The sequence below is a fragment of the Triturus cristatus genome, chromosome 6 (genome assembly GCF_964204655.1).
Source record: "Triturus cristatus chromosome 6, aTriCri1.1, whole genome shotgun sequence".
NCBI classification, from domain to species: Eukaryota; Metazoa; Chordata; class Amphibia; order Caudata; family Salamandridae; genus Triturus; species Triturus cristatus.
Window position 1 is genome coordinate 546,784,647 of NC_140589.1, and position 26,907 is coordinate 546,811,553.

Consider the following 26,907-nt stretch of genomic DNA (forward strand, 5'->3'; position numbering starts at 1 on the left):
TGATCGCAAAAAGCACCACAAGCCCACAATTACATCTAAAAAGTGAATACTCACTAAAACATCAATTGCAAGAAAGCAAAACAATGCAGAATATTTCAGAAATAATGGTCTTAAAAATTTGTAATGCCAAATTAAAACAAGAGGGCAGTCAATTAGTACATGCATAATAGTTCATTGTCTTGGTAAAGTGCAATGTCCTGATTTTTTTCCGCCAAATTGGGATGGCTTTGAAGGGATTAAGACATATGATCATTTTTTGCATTTCTAAATGAAGAAAAAGATCCAGCAGATAAAAAAGATATTGGCACATAGCCAAGCTGCCCGATAATGAATTCATGCCAGTTTGATTAATGATTTTTAAGATATGTCTTTCTTATCTTTCTGATAAGTCAAAATCCAGGCAGCTTTCCGGAGTAACTTTTTATGTGGGAAGTGCTACCAAACAGCAAAAAACTCATCAGATAACTATGATTTTTAAGATTTTATAGGTTTCTTCTGAAGGCCCAAGCCTATTTTAGCTCACTCCTTTGGGCTTCAATCCATCATACCTGTGCTATCCTCTCAGTGCTTTCTAACCAAATAAGATTGTTTAAAAATGTTAAACAAAACATATTTTTGTCATATATGCCCAAGAGATCAACTTTATTTCACATATAGTACTCTGTATCATAGATCCTTTTGGGAGATTTAACACTCCTTTCATAAATATATTTTCCAATGAGTCTAAGTCGTCGCCTCTATTTACACATACTATTTCAGGCCCTTAAAGTGCTAAAGGTGGGATTTTGTGCAAAGAGGCCTTTAAAATTGATGTGAGGACAATCCTCCATACATAGAGTTAAACTTCACCAGGGATCCCACCTGTAATAAGGTCCTAGATCTTATATCCTGTACATGTTCATTCCAGTTCAACTTGACATTTAAGTAAAGCCCCACATACTTAAAAGACGGAACTTCTTCTATCTACCTATTATTAATGTGCCAATTTGATACTTAAAAAAAAACATTCAGACCTTTGTCTTATCTAAATGAATCCTCAGATGGCTAAACGCACAGTATGCTGATAATGCATCCAGGTTTTTCTGGTGACATATCAGAGTATAATCTAAGATGATGAGGTCAACCGCGTACATCAAACAGGTATGTATTGCTCAAATATTTGGGGGAAAATAATTTGTTTTATTCAGACATGTAGGTATATCCACTACATAGAGACTGGAAAAAATCACGGCTAACAAGTAGTCTCGATGAAGGTAATTTTTCATTTTTCATTCTACCCGACCAATCCATCTCCACTTGAGTCCAATTTGCAGAATGCAATGCCAGGATCAGGGACAACAGGTCCCTTGGGGCATTCCAGGTACGCAATTCATCCCATAATCTCCCCCATCCACCATATCGCAGTCTGTATGAAGTCCACAAAACAACTGCACAGTCTTTGCTTAATTTCTATAGTTTTTCTAATTTCGGTCCATAGGGCAAAATAATTATCCTTTGTGAAGTGGCCTGCCCGAAAGCCACCTTGTCCCATTAATAGCAGTTTATTTTCTAGGACTCTATCTTCAAGCCTTTTAAGCAATATTCTAGAAAATAATTTTGCTGACACATCCAAAAGACTGATAAACCTATGTTTTCTGTGATTCTACTGTCTCCTTTCATTATCCTATCACAGAGCACCTCCAGGATTCCCGGATGATTCAGTTTCTGCTATCTATTGAAACAAAATACTTCACATTTTCTGCCAGCAAATCAATATTAGTTTTTAGTATAATAGCTAGTCTGTTATCTGGTCCTGTGGACCTAGTTAACTTAAACCCTTCTAAAGTATTATTGATCTGTTCTTTAAAGACTATCTCAGCAGCCTCTATATTATGGATATAAGCATATATCTTGTCATTTACAGAGGGCGGGCCATACATATTATTCATACATAATGCGCAATCTTCTTCAGCAATCACGTGAGTTGGGGACACAGCGCGTCTATATATTATTCACAATCCCCAACAAGTTTTTCTTTTCCCTGGTATATATAACCTCCAGACTTTTGCTCCATTTTTTATCATTAAAGCTTGCTTTCCTATTTTTAATCAGGGTATTATATTGTATTTGCAGCCACCTGACTTTCATGTCACTCCTCTGCAATTGGCATATCCTATGAAGAGACTGTAATTTCCTTGGCCTTTTTTGTACTTCTTACACTCTTCATCAAACCATCCTCTGATTTGTTTGGTTACATAATTATTCCTAGAATTACCTCCTTACATTAAAAAAGTATGAAGGAATCTAAGCACAAAATCCAATAAAGGATGCAAAACAATCTAATTTGTTAGAAAAAAGCACTAAAGTCAGCAGCAGGTGAAAATTTAATTTAAAACTCACTAAGCTCTTGCAACTGCTCAGAGCCCCGCCAAGTGCTTAGTCTATGAGGAAAGCCCATAACTAGAGGTAATACTTTTTCCATTAAGAGTGCTTCTGTTAATATTAAAATCCCTTGCAAGACTCAATGGTCACTCCCTTCATGGTGCAATATCTTACAATCTTTAAACAACCAAAACTTATAGCAGGGGATAAAAACATACTCAATTGGATCGGACTGAGATCCAAACCTAAAAGTGGCATCTGCCGGAATATCAAGGGTTGAGCGTATATTTAGACTTATTAGTTCACTGCTGTTCAGTCAGGCACCAATAACAATCAAATCACTCCCAGTGTACCTGTTGATAAATTTGCTTCCGGAATATTGTGAATCTCCACTATATCATACTATAATTCATCTATTCAAATGAGATATTTTTTGGTACCGGAGTCACCTGTTATAATTACAATACCCTCACTGAATTCTGTAGAAATAAATAACAACTTAGCTTCCAAACTTTCCAGAAATTCAGACAAGCTAGCTTTAATCTCCTCATGCAAATAAGTCTTAACCAAGATTAAGATATCCATTTGTTTTTCTTCATCTGAATTCTAACCACTGAAATGTGGGCTCACGAGCACACAGTTTCGATCCTTATTTTACTTCTTACAATTTTAGTGGAGACCCATACTAAGAGACTCCCCACACAGTTTGCCCTCACCACTTAAATCAATCAATCAATAAAGAGCATTTGTAAAGCGCAGCACTGTCACCCGTAGGGGTTTCTGGGCACTGTATCTTAATCAAAGATCCAGGTTTTGAGTTTCTTTGTGATGTCTGCCAGCAAGGGGGCTGTGAGGAGTTGGAAGGGAAGGACATTCCAGGTCTTGGCAGCGATGTAGGAAATGGAGCAGTCATCGATGCGGCTACGACGGATGCAGGGGGTGTGTGCAAGTGTGAATGAATAGGAGTGGAGCTGTCTAGCGGTTTGGTGAAAGTTCAGTTGATGGTTTAGGTAGGCCGATCCTAGGTCGTGGAGAGCTTTGCAGGAATGCTTAAACTGGTATCATTTCAGTATTGGGAGCCAGTGGAGGTCTCTCAGCTGGGAGGTGATGTGGGTTCATTTGGGAGGGTCCAGGATGAGAATGGCTGCAGTGTTCTGTATGGTCTGGAGACTTGACTTCTGTGGAGCTGGGTGGAGAAGCTGGCTTACAGGTCATTGCCATATTCAAGGCAGCTGGTAACAAGGTCCTGAGTGATAATTTTTCTGGTGTTGGGATCCATCCGAAGATTCTGTGGAGCATGCAAGGTATGTGGAAAAAGGAGGAGGAGACTCTATGAACTTGTCGTTTTAAGGTCAGTTGGCTGTCAAGGATGATGCAGAAGTTGCATGTGTGGTTATTCGGTGTGGGTCCGAGTTCTGCATGCTGTCAGCTGTGGTCCCATGCAGAGGTGTTCGTCCTGAAAATCAGTATTTCAGTTTTGTCGAAGTTGAGTAAGAGGCAGTTGTCTCTCATCCATTTGGCTACGTTGGACATGGCATTGCAGAGGGTTTGGCATTGGAAGGGTCCTCGATGAGTCCGTGGGATCTGACAACATCTGCGAGAGGAGTCATGTAGATGCTGAACAGAGTGGGGCTGAAGGATGATCCTTGTGGTATGCCGCACATGATGTGTTTGGTTGTGGAGGTGAAAGGAGTCAGTTAGATGCTCTGCGTGCGTCCTGTAAGGAAGAAGGAAATCCACTTGAGGGCGTCTTGCTGTATGCCTATTTTGTGGAGTCTGCAGATGAGGGTGTTGTGGGAGATCATGTTGAATACCGCGGACAGTACAGGAGGATCAAGGCCACAGTTTCTCCACGGTCGAAGAGTGTTCTGATGTGGTCTGTGGTGGAAGTCAGCATGGTCTCAATGCTGTGTGCCGCTCTCAAGCACACCACCCGCAAGCCCCACCAGCTGATCCGCACCACCAAGAAGACAGCATTCAAAGAAAGACTGGACAACAACGCCCACAACAGCAAGGAACTCTTCAGCATCGTCAAAGAGCTCTCCAACCCCAGCGCTGGAAACAACGACATCATTTCTTCACAAGACCTCTGCGACTCACTCGCCTCGTTCTTCCACCGCAAGATCGCCGACATAAACAACAGCTTCGGCGCACCAACCACGTACCCAACCGCCGAACCAACGACCCCACCACCACCCTCTGCGCCTGGACCCCGGTCAGCACCGAAGACACCACCCGCACGATGAACACATCCACTCCGGATCTCCAACCGACCCCTGCCCCCACCACGTCTTCAACAAGGCCGACTCCATCATCGCACCCCAACTCCGGGACATCATCAACACCTCCTTCCACACCGCCACCTTCCCGGAGAGATGGAAGCACGCCAAGCTCAGCGCCCTCCTGAAGAAACCAACAGCGGACCCCACCGACCTCAAGAACTTCCGCCCCATCTCGCTCCTCCCTTTTCCTGCCAAAGTCATCGAGAAGACCGTCAACAGACAGCTCGCCGCCTTCCTCGAGACGAACGGATCCCTCAACCCCTCGCAGTCCGGCTTTCGAGCAAACCACAGCACCGAGACCGCACTGATCGCAGCCACCGATGACATCAGATCCCTGCTCGACAACGGAGAAACAGCGGCCCTCATCCTCCTGGACCTCTCTGCAGCGTTCGACACTGTTTGCCACCGCACCCTAGTACAGCGCCTCAGCAACATCGGGATCCAAGAGAAGGCACTGAAGTGGATCATCTCATTCCTCGCCGGAAGAACTCAGAGAGTCCACCTCCCCCCGTTCAGATCCGACGCCACCGAAGTCATCTGCGGCGTACCACAAGGATCATCACTCAGCCCAACCCTCTTCAACATCTACATGAGCCCCCTCGCAGCCATCGCACGCCAACACAACCTCAACATCATCTCCTACGCCGACAACACCCAGCTGATCCTCTCCCTCACCAACAACCCCGCCACCGCCAGAACCAGCCTCCAGGAAGGGGTGAAAGACGTCGCCGAATGGATGAAGAACAGCCGCCTGAAACTGAACTCAGACAAGACGGAAGTCCTCATCCTGGGATCATCGCCCTCCGCCTGGGACGACTCCTGGTGGCCCCCTGCCCTGGGCACCACTCCCAAGCCAACGGACCACGCACGCAACCTGGGCTTCATCCTGGACTCCTCCCTCTCGATGACCAGACAAGTCAACGCCGTCTCATCATCATGCTTCAACACCCTGCGCATGTTCCGTAAGATCTTCCAATGGATCCCCACCGAAACCAGGAGGACGGTCACCCAGGCACTCGTCACCAGCCGACTGGACTACGGGAACACCCTCTACGCCAGAACCACAGCCAAACTTCAGAAAAGACTCCAACGCATCCAGAACGCCTCCGCACGACTCATCCTGGACATCCCCAGACACAGCCACATCTCCGGCTACCTGAGAGACCTGCACTGGCTCCCCGTCAGCAAGAGGATCACGTTCAGGCTCCTCACCCACGCACACAAGGCTCTCCATGACCTGGGCCCCATGTACCTCAACAACCGCCTGACCTTCTACACGCCCACCCGCCAGCTGCGATCGACCAGCCTCGCCCTCGCTGCCGTACCACGCATCCGCAGAGCCACCGCCAGAGTAAGATCCTTCTCCTACCTGGCAGCCAAGACATGGAACTCCCTCCCCATCCACCTTCGGCTGACCCAGGGCCATCTCTCATTCAGGAAGCAACTCAAGACCTGGCTCTTCGAGCAGTAACGGACCCCTCTCCCCCAGCGCCTTGAGACCCTTCCGGGTGAGTAGCGCGCTATACAAATTCTATGATTGATTGATTGATTGTGGTTGGCATTGAATCCTGATTGAGAGGCATCGAGTAGGGGGTTTTGTTTCAAGAATTAGGTGAGCTGCTGGCTGATGGCTTTCTTGAAAACTTTGGCCGGGTAGGGGAGCAAGGCGATCAGACGATAATTGAGGGTGGAAGTTTGGAGGTTGAACTTGTTGTAGATGCTGGTGATCTTGCTGTGGAAGTAGTCTGAGAGGCTGTCGCAGAGTTCTTGGAAGGGTGAATGGTGTTCTGTGTGGCTGTCGGGTTGGACAGTTCTTCGACTATTTTGAGAAATTCCTTTGAGTGGTTGGCTGTGGAGTCGATGTGGGTGGTGATGGGTGCTTTCTTGGCTTCTTTGATGTGCCTATGATAATTACTGAGGGCTATTTTGTGAGTAGCTCTGTCAGATGGGTTCTTGGTGGCCCGCCACCGTTTTTTGCAGTTGGTGGTAGTTGCGCTTGGTGGTTCTGAGTTCTGGGGTGTACCAGCTGGTATGTTTGGGGATCTTGTTGAATTCTGTAGGTTTCAGTGGGGCTACTCTGTCGGCGCTGCCCTGATCCATGTGGCAAATTTCTGGACTGCCTGGTTGTGATCGGTTGAGGCCTTGGGTTGGAAGTTGGTTAGGGCATGTGACCCCTGATTTTTGGTGACCTTGCTCCAGCTGCAGTGGGAGGAATCTGATGCCTGATGATGCTGTGCTGGGCGTCGGGGATGATGAAGTGTACGCTGATATGGTCAGTCCAGGTAAATTCTGTGGTATTGCTGAATTTGATTCTGTTACTGGAGGTGAAAATGGGGTCGCTGTGGTCATCGATGTGGAAGTTGAGGTCACCAAGTAGGACGTAGTGGTGAGAGTCGATTGATGAGGTTGGGGATGGTGTTGCAGAATGTTGTTCAGGGTCTAATGGGTCTGTAGGTGATGTGGACTCTTACTGTGGTCCTCCCATCGGTTTTTAGTAGGAAGTTGAGGTTTTTCATGCAAAGGTCGTCATTGGTGATGGGGCATCTGATCGTTTCCTTGAATGCCGCTGCCTTGTTTGGTGCTGCAGTCTCGGTGTAGCATCTTGTAGATTTGGGAGTGGTGGTGGAGATGTCTGGGTTCTGGGAGGGGTTGAGCCACGTTTTGGTGATAAAGGCAACATCCGTAGAGAGGGTGGTGATGTTTTTCCAGATTTATGTGTCATGTTTGCAGAGTGAGCAGGCATTGAGCACTATAAAATGGAGTTCCTGTCTTGTGGGCAAGAGTGATGTGGGATGTTTCGAAGGTTGCGTCACAAGATAAGTGGCAGTGCAGGCAGGTCCTTTGGTGGATAATGGGGAGAAGGGGATGCAGCTGATTCAGCATCTGGGGCCCAGGTCCAGGAGTTCCGTGGAGGTATAGCGTCAGGTGGCAGGAGGGCCAGGGGTCCTTGCACTGGGTGTTCTGCAACCGGCAGTGCATTGGTGATGTGCCAATTGTGTGCGACCACTGCATGGTCATGCGGAGTCCTCCATTAGTAGTTCCTGGGGGGTGGTCCAAGATGGGCAGTTGAGCAGCAGGCAGCACAGGGACAGCAGGCAGCACAGGGACATCAGGCAGCAATGGGGCAGGGGCAGAGGGCAGCACAGGGACAGGGGAAGAGGTAGCAGCCAGCCAGCACTGGGGCAGCAGGCAGTGTAAAAGCAGCAGGCAGTGAGGATGAGGGAGGTAACGTACCTTAAACCAGGAGGAATAGGTGAAGAGGGGTGGCCAAGCCCAGCATCCTCTGGGCTCTGATGTGGGCAGACGGGACTGCTCTTGGCTTGGGCTCCGCGGGCACGTGTCCCTGATCCAATCCTGTGCAGGGAGGGGCAAAACAATCACTAGCAGCTGGCCACACTTCTGGGACTGATGGGAATTGCAGTCCGATCCGGTCAGGTCCCGCCAGTCGGCATAGTTGGGTGGTGGGAGGGGTTTTCTTGCACTCTGTATTACAAGAGCAGGCAGGAGGGTGGACATCTCTTGTAATGAAGGGTTGGCCTGCTATATCTATTGACACAAAACAGTTTACATTTGGAATCTCTTACAGCTAAGCCTCCTGCAGAAGGGCAATGTGGAAATCTTCTAAGAGAGGTTGTAAGTTAACTGACCTTACACATTGATCATAACCATGTATATAGAACCATATGCACAAAATCCATTCCTTGTCCAGGTAACAGTTTTAGCATCTTTGCTAAGAGGGGAGACACATTTGCCTACATTTAGAGAGCTAGACAATACTCAATTTTATCTCTCTCATTGGTAAGCACAAGACTCAAATTCTCTCTATACAAGTTAATATGATTGGACATTCAGAGACTCACATTTCAAAAATGATAAGGAGGGTTCTGCTATTGGGAAAATTAAACTTCATTACCTACCAACCCACCATTACAATTCAGTGCCCCTTGAGGCTGATCATTTTGTAATCAAACCTAATTTCACTGATATCCCTGAAGAAGTCAGGCTTCCTTCTGCTGCTCACGATGCGCTGATTGAAGAACAAAAAGAGCCTCAAACAGTGCTCATCACGCGCTTAGCTTGAAGGACACAGGGCAAGTCACAAGCCTCGTGGGAGCGCAGGGGCATGAAGAGTTGAGCAGACCACAACATAAGGCAGACATTCCCAAATGGCAGTACCTTCTAGCAGCACCACAGTCCTCTTGACAATGGGGAAATTGGTGAGCCAGCAGCATCTGGTTACAAGTCCACGCAGTGTCTGGTTGGACCAGAGTCAGGGAGCAGTAGGCAGCAGGGCATCAAGCAGAAAATCCATCCAGTTGAATATTTTAAGTAGCCTAGCAGTTAGCAGGCAGAAGAGCAACAAGCAGGAAAGTAGTACATATGAGTCCTTTTAGCAGCGCAGCAATCCTTGTGATAGAGGTTTAGTTTCAGATCCCAAAGTGCTCCCAAAATATGAGGTTAGAGCCCCAATACATGTACACAGAAATTTCTTTGATGTAGGGGTGACTTCAAAGGGAACCTTTAGAAGTGTGCAACAATCCCATTCAACCCAGCCCTGGCACAAGACATTAGTAGGGGGTAAATCAGCTCTTTGTGTGAGGTCATGAAACAACATATACAAATGTTAAGGGAGAATGCCCTCTCCCTCTCTAAGCCCAGGAAAACCATCAGTATGCAGATGAATGCAGACGTAACCTTGTCACACCTAGTCCTTACTGTATTGTGGCTATCTGGAAAGTAGCTTTCACCCAGGCCTAGACATGGACTAGAGTCAGGCTGCAAACCACAACGAGTCATGAGCACAGAGGAATGCCCACTTTCTAGAAGTGACATTTCTGAAATATAAATATAAAATTGAACTACACCTGAAAGCAGGATTTATCACTACCATTCTAAACAATATTATAGTATATAAGGGAATTCCCAATGCTAGCCTATGAGAGGAGTAGGCCTTACAGCAATGAGAAATAAAATAAGCTGGTTGTCACTAACAGGACATGCCATACATAAGAACACATGTCCTACCTTTTGCTTGCACAGCACTCTTCCCATAGGGCTACCTGGGCCTAGCTTGGGGGTGACCTATGTGTAATAAAAGAGGAATTTAAGGCTTGAGAAGTAGTTTTAAATGTCAAGTTAAGGTGGCAGTAAACTGTGCATGCAGGCCCTGCATTGGCAAGCTGGACACAGGTTTGAAAGGCTATGTCAGTGGTTGGCACCAGGAGTGCTGCAGGCCCACGAGTAGCATTTAATTTACAGGCAATGGGTATCTTGGATACCACTTTATAAGGAACTTACAAGTAAATCAAATATGACAAAAGAGTTTAATCCAATCATACCATGTTTAGAGGTAAGAGCACATACAGTTTAGCACTGATTTGCAGTAGCAAAGTGCCCAGAGTCCTAAAGCGAACAAAAAGTAGGCCAAAAAAATAAGCGGAGGTAGGCAAAACGTTTGGGGGATGAACCTACAAAAAGGGCCAGGTCCAACACCATATAAAATCATTCAAAATGACAAAGACTTTATTTTACATTACCTCTGGCAAACCTGCCAAATGCACTATGGTGAACACTACTGGAATCATACATATGGTGGCCACTAAGGTAACTTTCTCTGATATAGCCACTATTACTACACTAATATTATTGGTAGCTCCGGATCATTTTTATTGAACATAAGCAGATCATATTACAGAAAAGATTGGAGAGCCCAGCTGTAGCAGAAACCAAACTTATTTACAGGTTACTGAGCGATACTTTCCCATGAAAATAATGAATGCTTACTTAAATGCAAATCTCCTATCTGGGTGGGAAAAATATATGCTTCTCCTTTAGAATCTCAAACAAAATTGCAGCCTTGCTAATTGAAAACTACATTCTACTGATGGTCTTCTCCTAAATTTAACTATTCTAACATCCTAATATTTATATGTTCTACTTGTATTTCAATTACACACAAGTCCTAATATTGTTATGCTGAGTAATAGTTGAGCATATATATGTAGATGTATATTGTAGTGTATTGCGATTCAGAAATGATGGAACCCTTTTGGCTTCATATAACTCTGTAGAACTGTGATGTAAGTGTTAGAGAAGAATGCAATGTAGGCTGTTTTAGAATGCCTACACGCAGCAGAATAAAGACATGTAATACTAAGTGCCATGTGTGGCGTAGTCGTTGGTAGGTACCCAGCCTGGGAAGGATGCTACAACTGGCTACAAGTTAGGGGATAGGTAACCCAAAGATTGACAGTGTTCTCCCAGAGAGTTTGTCGTGGTCCAAGCAAACTGCTCATGCTCGCCACGTGTGTTGCAGTGGAAGTACGGAACGGACGCCTAATACATGTGGAGTTAAAGTGCAGCTCCAGCCACTGGGAAGAGGTTTAAAACAACAAAAGTATTGAAAAGAAATCTACATATCAGTGGCCAAGATTCTGGTGGACAACCCATACATGGAGGTACTGTGCTGCTACGCAGTATGCAGTCATACTTAATATGGAGCGTTAACAAAAGGCAATTACAACCAGGTTTTTAAAGAGCAGCTACTAATAATCCCAAATTGCAAGATAACGTTACAATTAGAAAGTGGTGAAGACAACGAGCGTGCAAAGAGGCTCCAAAGGATAAAACAGTTATTTACTCACCAGAACCTATGTAAAGTAAGCCGACATGCCCTCAATGCTAGGCAGCGCAACCTAGACCAGACACAGGGGTTGTGTTTGACAATGAGCGACAATCACCAAAGTCTCTGATATCTTCAGAATAGTGAAATTTAGCAGATGGCAGTAAAGAAAGTGACGTTTCTAGCTATCATTTAAGATGATCCCAAGGCAAGCCAGTGGCAAGGCCTCACAGATAAGTTGTTTTCACTAAGTCACTGTGATCCACCAGTGGTGTTTTGTTGCTCAAAGACATAGATACATTGCTGTTGGAAAAGAACTTGAATCATTACTCAAACATGATGTTATTGAGTGTTCCACTGGTCCAACGCTATGAGTTTCACATATTGTGGTAATACCCAAAAAGGTCAGTGAAGGAGCTGTACGCATAAGCGTTGCGATGCGTCAGGCAATTGTGTTATGTTTCATACAGGTACCCCAATATAGGCTCAGGTAGTAACCAGACCTTCTACTTATATTTCTCCAGCCATTACACTACATAACGGTACTTGATACTGACCTTTTACCTAGTTACGGTACTGCTTAAATGACGTGGGTTTTTCTCCGAAAACTAGCCTCATTCATTCTGCTTGAGGATACTTGGAATCTCAGAAGGACAACCATCTCTTGCATAATAACTATGTATAAGGGTCATTCCTTCCGTCATCCTAGTCTTATTTGACACAGCAAGGTAGATCCCCTGAGGGTACCACTTTGGGTATATAAATACCATATCTTTGCTGAGGCAGGCAGAGGAGAAAAAGGACTTCCATGCTGACACACTAACGTAAGACGCTGAGGTTCCTGCATGCAGGCACTCCAGCTCACAGTGGTCTGACCTTCCATGTGGGGTGTCCATCTCGAGACCAAGACGGGGTCCAACAGTCTCTCACTTCAGGTAATGGGGATGGCTTCAGCCTAGGGGGATTCTTGGCTCGACACCTACATACATGCTAGGTACATGTAGGTACATCAAGTTAGGGTTGCATCGTAGGAGTACCCATTTTATTGTCATGTATTTTTACACCTGCCAGTATTAATTGTTTTAGCACTGTGGTAGGAATCTACCATCCTTTTACTCTATTGGTGCTTACAATCATTTATATCTGTTTCTGTCTTATGGTTGTTTCAGCACACCTATTTTACATTAGAATGAAGCTGGTTCAATAAATGCTTATAGAAAAACATCCCCACAGTTTATTCTGTGTATCTCTCTGAGAAAAAGTGAGCACGAGTGACTGAGCAAAAGGTACTGTACTGTTTCACGATCCCTGATGGGACAGAGTTGGCATGTTCGATAGTTGCCAAGAACTATTCCCTTCTTGGTAAGAGAAGAGTTTACAGTGGCACTGTGAGCTAGCTGGTATACAAGCAAACATACCCGGTGGGGCTGTCTGGAATTAGCCAGGACACCAATCCCGCAGTATATTTTGTCTAAACATGCAGAGCAGATCCACTCACCACTCAACAGTAAATATGTATCATGTCTCATTAGGACACTTAATGTGCATTCAGTGGCATCATCACAAAATGAGCGCAAAATGGGGGCCTGGTGGGTCCACCCTGTTTAAAGTCTCAGAAGGACTCCCTTGCTGTACATGATTCCCTATAGAACAAGTGCAAAAATGGGGGGGAAAACTGTATTTTAAAAGAAGGAGCCCACTACTTTTGACAAATTACATTTTTTATACACTGCTGTCTGAGTGAAGTGCACATGCTCTGAATTCCATATCTTATAGACAAGTGAATCATGCCTCCAAAAACACATGTGAAACATGCATACATTGGTAGAAAACTGCAATGTCTCCTAAACTGCTGTCTGAGTAATGTGTACATGCTCTATAAATTATCTTACATCTGCAAGTCAATCAATCTTACAAGGACAAGTGTGGAACATACACACACCATTGTCCTAGTTATTCCAAAAACAAGGGCGGTATTTCTCAGTTACTGGAAACCCATCTACCGAATCCACAACAATCACATTGTGCATGCAGGTCTCAGTGTATTACGCATAAAACACCAGGCATCCAACAGCCTCCTACATCGCAACATGTATTATCTAAAACATATTGGAAACAATGCTGTGATCGAGCAGTAATAATTAAGTTGTGCACTCATGCTATCATAATGTGCCGCCGTAGCTGACTACCTGTTTCCAAGCAGTCATAGGAAGGGTCTCACCAAAACAATCACAGACGTCGTCAATTTATTTACAGGCTCCAATAAGCGAGCACACAACTGTGAAGGTGAAGACCAAAGCAATAATGAAAAAAACATCATATCCAACCTCCACATCGTTAATACAGTTATAATCACTGTTCCACGTATCCACTTACTAACAAAATAGGAGGCTCCTTCTACCCATGCTCTCCCACAAAAGCAGAGAGCGCTGTCTATCTTCCATCACAAGGACACTGCCGACATGGCTGTCTTGTCTATGGACACCTAACTAAGCCCCTGTAACGCTAACCAAACGCGCCATTTTGGGTGTGGATAATCTAAAGTGTTAGTAAGAGATCCTGCAACCATGGAGTGCACTCAAAACTTCATACGTGTGTTGCTGTTATAACCATAAGGAGTCCCTTCATGTGCATGATTCAAATTCCATTATTAACTATTGGCACATATCGGGTGATCAGAGGTAAGTATTTGTTGATGCTAGCTGGTCCCTTCAAAATCAGATTATCTGAATCCATTAAAAACATTTTAAAACTTGTAATTAAATTACCAAAAGGGTATAAATCAATAAATGTCCCTGTGTCATCAAGGTGGTAATTACTACTACACACACATTGTAAGGTGTATGGATAATGGTTTGATGTCTTAGTTATTAACAACCCTAATACAAAAAAGGAAGTAAATGGTAATTAATTGAAACATACATGGTGTTGAAGAATAATACATTAATAATCAGTGTCAATCATTGTAACCCATCAAGTTGTAGATGACCGTGTTAGGGTCTAAAATGTATCACAATTTGTAAGTAATGATGGAAGACCAACATATTAGTGAGTTCAATACTGTAAAACAAGAAACCACAATTGCTTCAGGTAAGTTGAGCAAGACATCTCATATCATTGATGTTGTTTAGGCCCGCATGGGTGCTGTTGAACAAGTCCATTTGCATTCTTTTCGGTCTTTGATGTTGCCACCACGACTATTCAGTGTGATCACTTCCACAACTTGCCAGTAAATGTCATTCTCAGAGTGTTTCATTTCCTCAAAGTGACAAACCAATGGTTGTGCCCCACCCACTTTATATCTGCTCCTGGTCCGATGCTGATTGCACCGTTGTTTGACCAGTTGTGTGGTGTGACCCATATATAATTTACTGCATAGACATCTGAAGCCATACTACCTTTTTAGTAATTCATTTAAAGAATGCATTGGTGGCAAATCGTCTGTTGCAACCTGCTATCATCTTTGTATTGGCAGTAAATTCACATACAGTGCATCCTCCACATCTGTGGAGTCCCAACTATGTGGGGAGGCCCCATAGTGTTCTAATGTCACTATTCCGAGGACCCTCCTTGTGCGATCTTACTAAATAATCCCAGATGATGTTATTATGCTTGGAAGCAAAAAGTGAATCTTCTATGATCGTGTCACTAATCAGTGGTAAATTCCTTAATATTATTTTCTGCCCTTCATTGCTAGTTAGGGAAAAAGTGCTAACCATAACTACTCTCTCCATGGATTTTTGCACCTAGGTATAAGTGTACATTCTCTGGTGCAAAACCAAGCACTTTTGCTAGACCTCAAGATAATCTTTCTCGGGTAGCCTTTCTCAAGTAATTTCATCTTCAATCCTTCTGCCTCTTGAAAAAAAATCTTCCTTCCGTTTACAGCTCTTACGTAAGCGTAAAGGAGACTGTCCCTGAGGGTCCATGGGTGATGGCTATTATAACAAAATAGTGAGTTCATGTTGGTAGGTTTCTTAAAAAGTGTGGTGTATAGGATCCCCTCTTCATGTCTGACCCACAAGTTGAGGTAGCTCAATTTTACATCTGTAGTCCGTGCTTTAAGCCATAGTAGGAAATCATTCAGTTCCTTTTATAAGCCATGCCAACTCAGAAATATATCATCTATGTACCTCTTCTATGCTCTGATGTTATTCTTAAATGGGTGGGTACAATGATATATAATGTTTTCCTTGAAGCTGCACACAAAGAGACTTGCTACATTTGGAGCAAAGCCTGCTCTCATGGTAAAATCTTTACTCTGGAAGCAGAACTCCTTTTAGAATACAAAATAGCTCTTGTTAAGAGCTATGTCCATCAGTGCGGTGATGAATCTACATATGTTGTTATTCAGTTCAGCCTGTATCATATATTCCAGTACAACCTCAGTGGCCTCTTCCCGAGGTATATTGGTGTAAAGGGATTCAACGTCCAGGGTCACCAATATATCTTGCTCACTGTCAAACGGTAAGCCCTCTATGTCATTGATAAATTTAATGCTATCTTTGACAAATGACTAAATTTTTGGTACCTCCTTCCTAATGGGCTTGTCAATATATCTGCATATGGGTTCTAGAAGTGAACCACATCCCGATACTATGGGATGACCAGGTGGCCCTGTACGGTCTTTGTGAATTTTAGGCAAAGTATATACAACTGGGGTGCGCGGATATGGTCAACAGTGATAGGCATGATTTTTTCACAAATGGTACCTTACTGTAGTGCATCTTGTCTCATATTTCTAATCTCCTCTTGTATCTTTTTTAGGGGGCCGGACCCTATTTTCTGATAATGTCTGATATCACCTAGTTTTCTGTAGATCTCCTCCTCTTAGCTTGAGGTATTCTGGATCACAATTGCACAGCCTTTGTCGGCAGGTTTGAGAGTTTTATCCAGATTTTGGGCTATTCTTTCATTCCTCTGGATGTTATAGGGAATTAATCTTAGTTCTTTCTCCAAAGCACAAACTTGTTTGAGTACTGTATTTTCAAATGCCAAAATCAGATGGTTGGGGGGTCAAATTGTTAAGAAAGGCGGAGGCCTGTATTGGCCGTGGGAAGCAAGTCAGATTTATGCTTAAAAATACTTCAGTCTGATTGTTCTGAAAAACCTATATAATTCTCTTTTCAGTATGAAAAAATCTGGTCTCTGTGTAATAACAAATCTCAGTCCTTTACTAAGGACATTGTTCTATTCATGGATGAGGACGTACTTAGAACACTGAAAATTATGGAGCTCTATGGGCTCATGTTTGGACACATGTGGTACTGCTAGCTACCAAATGTAATACTGGTTCCTCGTTTGTCCCCCATCTGGTAGCTTTTGTTGGTATCCCTCCACCCTCTGCCTCATCCCCTCCTGCCTCCCCTCTGCCTGACTCTCCCCCAGTCCTGTTCTAAAAACGACCTGTAGTGGGTGCTGGTCCTCGTGTTTGATCGCTTGTGCTGGGCCCTGCTACTTCCTCGTCAGAACTCACTGATGTGTCTGAAAGTGTGATTATTTGGGTGCCAAGTCAGTGGAGAAATCTGGACTCAGGTATGGGTACACAGTTCTATGTTAAACCTGTACTTATCCCTCTGTATTTTGTGAATATTTTTCCCAAGTTGTATTGAGTGGAACTCTTCTATCGTTTTCAGTAGGGAGACTAGTATTACCTTAGCATTCTCTAATTTTATCTCCTAGTTAACTGATCTGTCTTTTCAAAGTATTGACTTCCTCAAGTGCTGTGTCAATCTCCAACACCATCCAGTGGCAGGGGCAGTTGTTTCCTATGCAACTAAAGTTTATCTTAAATTTCTCATTGTGGGTAAAAATTACAGTATGTTCCTTACTTGTAGTCCTAGTTCAAATATGTCTGCTAATAAATATTCTGTTACTAATTTACCATGAAGTTAGGTCCATACTGCTTTCTTTTTTAGTCTTTCTAGTTCTTCTACATCTGCCCTATTCCCAAAGGATGAATACACAATAAGTATCCTAATGAGACATGATACATATTCACTCGTGAGTGGTTCTTGACATTAAGGCATACCACCCACGCCCTTTCTCGGATAGCTTGATCAAGTGATTGACTTATGACTTCTGGGTTTCTGTCTTCTCACAGGTCTTAAGCCAAACTACTTAGTCCTGGGAAGACCTTTTCAATCAGCTTGGGTCGAAATGTCGACATCTTATACCTTGACATCACTGATGACATCACTGATGACATCATCCAGTGACTGTGTGTTTCTCTAAAGTTTAAATATGTTTCATATATATGCCAAGGTGTATTGAAGAATGAGTGGGTGTATAAGTGTCTGGATGGAGGATTTAGTACGTGCGTGACTGACTGTATAAGTGAGTGATTAAATCTGTCTAACTGAATGCATGGGTTAGTGACTAAACTGTCTGAATGTGTGTATCAGTATGTCTGTTGTTGTGTAAGCTGCTGCATGTGTTGGTCAGTAGCTATATGAGTGTCTATATGGGTTATTGATTGGTTGCCTGAGTATTTGTACAGGAGACTGAGTGTGTGTGTGTGGGTGGGAGGTGTGTGACTGTGCATAGATGTGTGAGTGGTTGATTCATTAGGTGTATGGGTTCAAGAGTGCATGTGGAAACAGCTGTATGGGCGGGTGAGTATATGTATGGGTGTGTTGGTGAGAGATTGGATGTCTCAGTGGTACATGTCCAAGTAACTACATATGTAAACGGCAGTGTATGTGAGACTTGGAGTATATAAATGACTATACGTGAGAGTCAGTGACTCTGAGAGTGGCTGTATGGATGAGTGTGTACTTGTATCAGCGATTGTATAATACTGTAAGTATGTGTTAGTATATGTTTGAATAAGTGAGGTGGTGTGTGTATAACTGTATAGGTGCGGAAATGGGAGTGTGATTGATTCTTTGCATGACTGACCAGGTGTGGGAGTAACTCCATGGATAAGCGGCAGTGTGTGAGTATCTGTATAGGTGTATGAGTGCATATGATAGTGTTGTATTGATGAGAGACTGTATTTATAAGTGATTGTATGGGTGAATGAGTGGATGTGTGTGTAGACCTTGGAATCACTGAGTGCGTATGTAGTAACTGGTATTGGTGTGTTGATGGTTTCGAAAACGGTAGTCTGTATTTTACAGTGGGTGTATCAAAGATTATATTAGAGTGTGAGGAGGTGCATCCGATTTTCATGTGGATGATGTAATCAGTGATGTCATCAGTGATGTCATATGACATGTCATCAGTGATTTAATCAGTGATGTCACTGACCATGTCATGAATGATGTAATATGTGACATCATCAGCAGTGCATTGTGGGGGCGCGAGTTATAGTTAGCTGAACTAACTATAACGGGGGAATTTCTATGGTTTTGTACGAGTGAAATGTCCAACTAACTATAATGTCCCTGAGACCTATGGTTTTCTTCAGTGAATTTCTAAGGTTTTTTAAATGCTAATTTCTAACTATAACGTGCCTGAAACCTCTGTTTTTTTCAGTGAATTTCAATGTTTTTTTAAATGCTAATTTTTAACTATAACGTTATAGCTATAACTAACACTCACACTCCAAAGCACCAATAGAGGGGCAATTATAGCATCCGAATAAACAACCAGAAACTTTACTGGCCCAGATGGAAGGTGGTAGGTATACGGACCCTGGATCAGGTTCCACTGAACAGCAATTTAAAGTACTTCGCTCAGGTAAGGGAGAAAATCAGGCTATCCCACAGCAGGCCTGGCAGCACCTACAGCTACAACACTGCCTGAAGTGCTGTCTTAGTCCTCGCCCTTGATCACTGCAAACCTATCTATTGGTGTGGGCCCGTCATAAGGGAGCGATGTCGGAACTTTATGGTACCCTAACGAATCATCTATTCTCACAACCTCTCTTGCACAACCTCTGCGCCAAATGGCCGGCACGCTAGAAATTTACAGTCGACTGGATAGAAATTGTAGAGGCCCTAGAAAAGGGAGCTTGGGAACTGAAATTCGACTGAAATTCTGCCCATTTAAGATGCTACACAGGGGTATAGGACCCCTTTGAAACTGCAGAAAGCAGGCCTGCTGCCACATCCTAGGTGTTGGAGACATCCAGAAATGTGATACAACCTCCCCCACATTTTATGTGAATGTCCTTCTATTCAGCCCTTCTGGTGTTATGTCGGAGATACCCTGGGCTGGTCAATGCCTCTCCGCTATTCCCCTCATCCCTCCTGTCATCCTCCTACATGATATCAGAGACTTCCCAGATATTACTCGCCAACAATACCGCCTACTACACACGGCGCTTTCCACAGTTAAGCCCTGCATCCTTCAGCAACTGAGGTCACCTCCTCCCCTCTCACAAGAGGACTGGATGGTGGCGATGTCAAACCAGCTTCTCACAAACGTGTAATATGTGGCATACAAGGCCAGGAGGAGGTGTTTATGCAGACATAGGCTCCCTTCCTTTGGGAGACCACACGCTAAATGTCCTACCCAGCTCGAGCCGGACCACCAAATTGACTGTGACAACTGCCAGTCAACATAGCCCCTCCTACCCCTACCCCCTCTTCCTCCTCATACCATATGGATACCCCTGCCCATTCTCCCACATCCCCCTCCATTACATTCCTATACTTTCTTCCCGCTACCTCCCCCTACATGCACACCTCATACCTTCTACCTTATTTACCTTCCTGTTCCATCCCTCCCTCCCTCCCCACCCACTCCTCCCTCCCCCCTTCCTCCCACCCTCATCAATCCCTGTCACCCCACCCCGGAGGAGGTGACAGGACTCTGGGTTTAACTATGGAAAAATAATCACATGTTTTTCCTTAAATACTATATTCTCTTTATGCTGTTTTATATTCACTGCCTTATATACATACATTAATAATTTCTGTTTGAAACGGCATCTTCCCTCAAAAAAATATACGTACTCAATAGCAATTGTATAATTTCACTTTGCGTTTCACATTTTATTGCTGTTTATTCCTTATATCCCCTCTTGAGAAGGAAATGTGACATCGGCCCAGAATTATATGGGCTTTTTGTTCTAGACTTGCATTCACATGTTATTGTTATTTATTCTTTTGAAATCCCTCTTGTAAAGTAAATGTGATATCAGCCTGGAATAATATGGGCTTTTGTTTTGAATTAATTCTTCATGTTTTACTTACCAAGGCCTTTATCAAGGAATATGAAAAATATCGATGTTGATGAAATTACGCATGTTATAGACTCTAATAATTACATAGGCATGTATTCTACATTTTCCTTATTTTTAGTAGATGCATGCCCAGTTTACAGTTTTCCATACTTGAAAACCCTTGTTTTCTTAATCTTGCAACTGGCAAGTTCTCTTACTTCCCCCATTTGTAGGTTTAACACACGATTGTCTACACTTGAAAATCTTTGCCTTTTTACGTTCACAAATGGCACTGGTACTTGAAGTCTTGCTTCTATTTCCCTTACTGGACATGTAACCATGGTCAGGTGCCAAAACATTATTTCACTTCCGTATGTTACTCGCTAGCTTGGGGCATTTTCTCGGATACATGTCGGCGGTAAGCAGTTTACAGAACTTCTGCTACTTGGTTCTTCAATGTTTGGTTTACCACGGTAGCCTGTTTACTTGTTTCTCATACAGTAGTACCTGGTTACATTCACATCATTGGCTTATCATGGTCCAGATGTACTTTTGAACGCATGGTGACGTCAGGAGCTTATCGCTATTCTCCGCACCTCATGGCAAACGGTCAGATCTTTTTTTTTGCTCTGTCGCTCATTTTCACTGAACAATTTTTATAGACTTGTTGGTGCCACGGATCTTTCATTTTTTTCTTTTTTCTGTTGTTTGACTTACTCTAAGACTAATTGCCAGTCCCCATATCCCTTTCAATGCTCAGTGGATCTGCTCAATACAGAAGTCCATTTCAAAAGAAACAGAAGAAAAAAACAACACATGCGCTTAAGTCAGTTCACATTACATAGCTAGGTCACATATTCATTGACACAATCTCGACCTAGGTTACCAACAGGTTGCAGTCCTCTGCTTTGGTACACTTAATTACTTGCCTACAGAGAGTGGGGTCTCGCTAGCCTCCTCTTGGGCGATTTGATTATCTATAAGCTTTTCTAACAACTCAGACTATTCTGTAAGGTCATCTTATGCTTTATCACCCATTTGGATTCACCATAAGCAGATTTCTTCCATTAGGGCCTACTCTGACATATCCTCACATTAATTTGATGTTCGGGTTCCCTATGTAACAACCAGTGTATCGCTACATTGTGCTTTGCCAACAAAAGGTCCAGAGTTGCAACCCTGTGAGGCCTCTTCCCTTCTTTGGGTGTGAAAACAATGCTGAGTAGGCAATGTTGTATTGTTAGCTGTAAGGGTAACTTTTTTTCAGGTTTCTTTGTTTTTGCTCAACTAAATAAAGAAGTTACAAAATTGATAAAACCATATCAAACAATTCAAATTAGGTGTAAAAACAGAATATATCAGAAAAACATGTTTCAGAGCATTTTAAAACTGATTACTATTTTTACTCGCATTAAAAGAATCTTCATAGCAGTTGAATTCTCCAAGTAATTCCATTTCACTATGCCAAGGCTTGAACAGTTGCAGAAGTGCAAAATAGAACAAATCCCTCTTATCTGGGTTTTTCGCAAATAAGTTTTCTGTGGTTAATAAGATTTCCTTTCGCATGATTTACCAAACATCCATCAAATCCAATTACTGTATATTTTTCTTCTTTTCTATTTTCTGTAACTTTTCTTTTAAAGCTGTAATGTTGAAGTATTTCATTCAGACATAGATTTTCGAGATGTGGGCTCCTTTTGGGATAGTATGTATCCAACATATTAGTTTTAATAATATCAGTACTTTCTGGTTCATTCACTGCTAAGTATTCAATTTCTTGTAATGTTTTCAATACTCTATTTCGTGTGGTGGCAAGACCTAGAGTGACCCAAATGATTCCTCTTGATTTTGAATATAAACTCTCGGAGCTCAAGTAATCCAAACATTCATAGGATCCAATTTCTCTATGGGAGAGCATTTTCAAGCTGAAACTGTACAATTTCTTGCTAAGACTCTTTTCTTGTGAAATTTCTTCCCACATTTCTTTCATCTCTGTCTTTTCAGATGTGGTTATATATGATATAACATTGCGAGCAACAGCAATTGAATTATCTGCAACATATTGAATATCCATGCTTGCATTCGCATTTTCAAAATCACTGGATTGTAGTCATTAATATACTTTGAATCTTCTGTTCTTTTTAAGTTGTATGTATTCTTTGGATAGTTTCAAGATATTGTATGCCTTACTGCTGGCATTAAACTATTTACTCTTCCTTTAGAAATTATTGTACTTGGGAATCTAAAATGACATTTTGTATAAAGTTTCCCTTTAGACTTGTATTTTTGTAGACAGTATTTTCCACATCGATGACTTTGAAACCGTAAAACTTGTTGTCTCAAGCTTTTTTATCCTCCTTCTCTTGGAATGGCACAGGTAACATACTGTTTGATGAAAGACAAAACACTTTCATCAGTATCAGTTCCAAATTTTGGAGCATTGTTGATCCATAATAGCTTGTGTATATGAGGAGTACCTCTGGCTTGGTACTCATTTCTCCAAAAGAAATTTGTTACCTCTCCAAGAGGTGTAATATTTTTATTGCAGATACATAGCATCAAAACTTATGGTTAAAATACCTGCAGAAATTTACAGGATCCAAGGAACAGAGTTCTCCAGGTGTCTTCAATTTAATATTTTTTACATTTAAATTTGCTTCTCGCAAAAATTCAAGTAAATCGTCCCATGCATTTTCAGCAAAGCTAAGTGTTACAAACCACGTGGGAGTACCTAAGTTTCTTAACATACATTTAAGTTCTCCATGACAACGATACCAATACTGATTGGAACCACATTGACACACAATCAAATTAATTAACTGAGATTCTAAATGTTCATCTCTTTGTTGAACTTTGTCCATGGAGTCTTTTGCAGAAACATGTGGAAGATGAACAGCTGTTTTTAATATGTGGTTCACTGCATATGAAAGGGCAGACAAATCACTTCCAAACAGAAAATTAAATATTTATGGAATACACTGTCGAAATCTCAGATCTTCAGAGAACAATCTTGTTGAGCGGTATTCTGAAGCTGGAATCTGTACAGCTCGCTCATCAAATCGTCCACCTTATCCAGTGGGGAACAGCTGTGGAAAACAACAAGCTTCTAAACTTTTTTCCCATACACTCATGGGAGTTCCCTTTGCTTCCTTCATTTGAAATAATTCAATACTGTTTCCTATCACTTCTTTTGAGTATAGAGGATGTATAGTGTAATGTTCATAGATCTCTTCAGTTCTAGATTTGTCCACTTTTTTATATGGCCACTTAAAATTTCTGTTTCATCTTCTAAGCATATTTCCTGTTCATCAACATGTACATTCTTATAATAAATATTATTCTGTACCAGATATGATGTAGCCTTTTGAAGTTTGTTAACATCTACAAATTCTTGTCATATGTTCCGACTCTTTGTCGGTACACCATTAACTACAGGCTCATTTTCCTCCCTTTCTATACCAACAGCTTCAATATTTTTCTTAAAATCTAAAGATAAGCACACAACTCTTCCTTTCAGACCTCTTTGTAGGCTCCATACAAACTATAGCCTGAAATGGGTTGACAGATTGAAGAAGAATAGACTCATATGCATTCAAATCTGCCAGTTCCGATGGAATGGCTACCACCTCTAAGTTGTTATGTGCAGCTCTAGATGGCATTTTGTTCTCTTCTAATTTATTGTAAAAAACTTTACAAATATGTAGACCAGTAGCCAACTCAAACCGACCTTCTACCGACGAATAAGCACCAAATTGCATCCACTTATTATTGTTTTCCTTTTCACTTTTTAAATAAAAATCAACATTCCTAGTTTGACTTCTATAGTGAGTACGTCCACAACAAATACAAACATAGTTTTTTCAGATGAAACAGTCTTAAACTTTGTAATTTCTTCTGCACACGCATCAATACTAATATCTTTCACCTCTTCTTCAACACCTACACTTACCAAGCTCCCACTTTCTATACAATCCTCTTGTGAACCAAAGAAACAAAACTATATATCATCACACACTTTTCGTACATCTGATACTGAACCATGCAAAAGAGCTGTGTTAATTTCACTTGAAGATAATGCAGGACTTTTTACCTAATAGAGTCTCCTTACTAACTTCCACATTTCTCAGTGGTGTACTGCTAACATTCTTAAATGATGGATAGTTCTTTGACACACTTTTATTGAAAGACAAGCCAGAAAATGACCCCGCAAGTCAGTATATTTTCTTACTTTAAATTGATCTAGCCCCTGTAACATCTTAATCTTCTGTTTAAGACTTTTTTTGCATATCCTCGTAAAAAAGTCATAGTATGTCAATAGATTCCTGTTGAATACTGAAAATACTACTACAATCCCACTTATATACCAAAGCTTGTGTACACCTCCCTTGACCTTCATCAGCTATTACTTTTTCCACATTCCTAGGAACCATCTTTTCTTTTGGAATGGAACAACCATCTTTCAACTCATAGCATCGACCGCAAGTATCAACTGCATGAACTAATGTGTTCTGTTGAAAATAACTTTCTTAATTAAAGAAAGGCTCAGTACTAGAAGGATGCTTTAATTCACCATTGGAATTTTACAAAGTTACTTCTATTAACCAGTGTTTTTTTTTGCTTTTCTCCTTCATAAATAGCATTGTTTTATCCAATGTTTTCATTCTCTTCCATATTAATCAAAATAATTTTCTTTTTATTTCAAAAGCTTTTTCCACTACACTTTCAATCTGTTGCTTTTCCTTATAAGCTGCTGATCTTCTTTTATATTATTTACAATCTTTCAATAAATGTTGTAGTACTCTACTTCTATATTTTCTCTTCCTTATGTCTTTATATTCTTTCAGCCTTCTTTCAACATGGATTGTTTTCCCATTACATGATTTTCTATTTCATGTCTTTTTTTCCTTTCCGTCCGATTTGTTGTTGAACTTTTCTTTCTCTTTTCATCATTTTGAAAATACTTTACATTCTGTAAAAGTCTTTTAACAAACTCTTTAGTTGTCTTACTAGAAGTCTTTTTCTTCAGTGTAACATTTTGCACTCCATCTAATTTCTTCTTTTCCCTTTCCTTTAAATAGTACTGTTTTTTTTCTTGTATTCTCTTTTGATCTTTGTTTGACATACTCAATCTTTCCTTCCAATAAATGTAAATATCTGAAAAACAAAGACAAGTTTAAATAGTTTGTTAAATAATTTTATACTTTTAAAATAATTATATATAAATATTCATAGCAATAAATATTTTTGGTGCACCATCCTTTTGTAAAAAAGTTTGTATATCTGGTTTCCAGTAGAGCATAAGTACGGCTCGCTCTGGACGTGTTCTTGCACCTACTACGAATTTGTATACTGATTTTGGATTTGATGTGCTCAACATTGGTCAGCCGTACGGTTACTTTTGTTCATAATAAATACACAAACACTTTCAATTACATTACAAATGTCTCCATAACACGTAAATATTTAGAATAATATACTTTAGACATTAACAAACCCATTTAAACAGTAACATGGTTGAGATTGCTGTTTTAAATTTGGCTAGTCTCAAGAATCTAAGCATTTGGTGAAAACTGAAACTTCCACAGAAAAGGTAAGGTTTAAGATATATTGACAAAAGAATTTGTGATTACGCTACTTGCTAATACGTTTAGATGTCTACTTGTAATGAAAAAATGTAGTCTGTCAAATTTAAAACTCTGTGTGCTCTTGTAACTGAGGTATGGATCTACTTCTAGAGCTATTGCCTGATCTTTTATGCATCTAAACATAGTAGCTTGAAAACCTAGTCGGTTTAGCTACTGGTGGACAAATCTCTCAGTTTAGCTCTATCATTCAGTTGCACAGCCTCTGATGTCTTCTGTATATAGGTGTGATGGAGCCACTCAAATAGCCTGTTCAATAGTCAGGTGCCATGTTTTACGAACAGAGAGGAATATATACACTTTTGTTACACACATTTAGAGACCATACAGTGTGAAACACAGGTATCCAAAATGCACAGAGGGGTGTTTGTATGCCTTGATAAATATGGTGAGACATACAACAGTGATATAGTTGAATATCTGTGTCTCAGAGTGCATGCTGTCTAAATGTGTGTAAAAAAAAGTGTATGTATCAATTTCTGCTCATAAAATATGGCACCTGAGTATTAAACAAGCTATGTCAGATACTGTATAATTCCTTCATTCAGTAGAACTAAAGGATTTCTCTACCAGTTGCCACACCAACCAGGTTCAGATGCATAACACATTAAACAATAGATATAGAAGTAGACACATACGTCATTCACAAGACCATAAAGTCCCTTAAACTTCAAATACTGCTGTTTCCATTTCAAGTCAACACCTACATTTAGGCGACGTACTTCAAGTGTACCTCTACACTGACTCATAGCAAGTAGCCTAATCACTAATCCTTTTGCCAACATGTCTTAAACCTCACTTTTCTCTTGCAGCTTCAGATTTCAACCACTACTCAGAATCTTGGTCCTAGCCAAATTTTAAATAGCAACCCTTCCCATTTCACTGTTA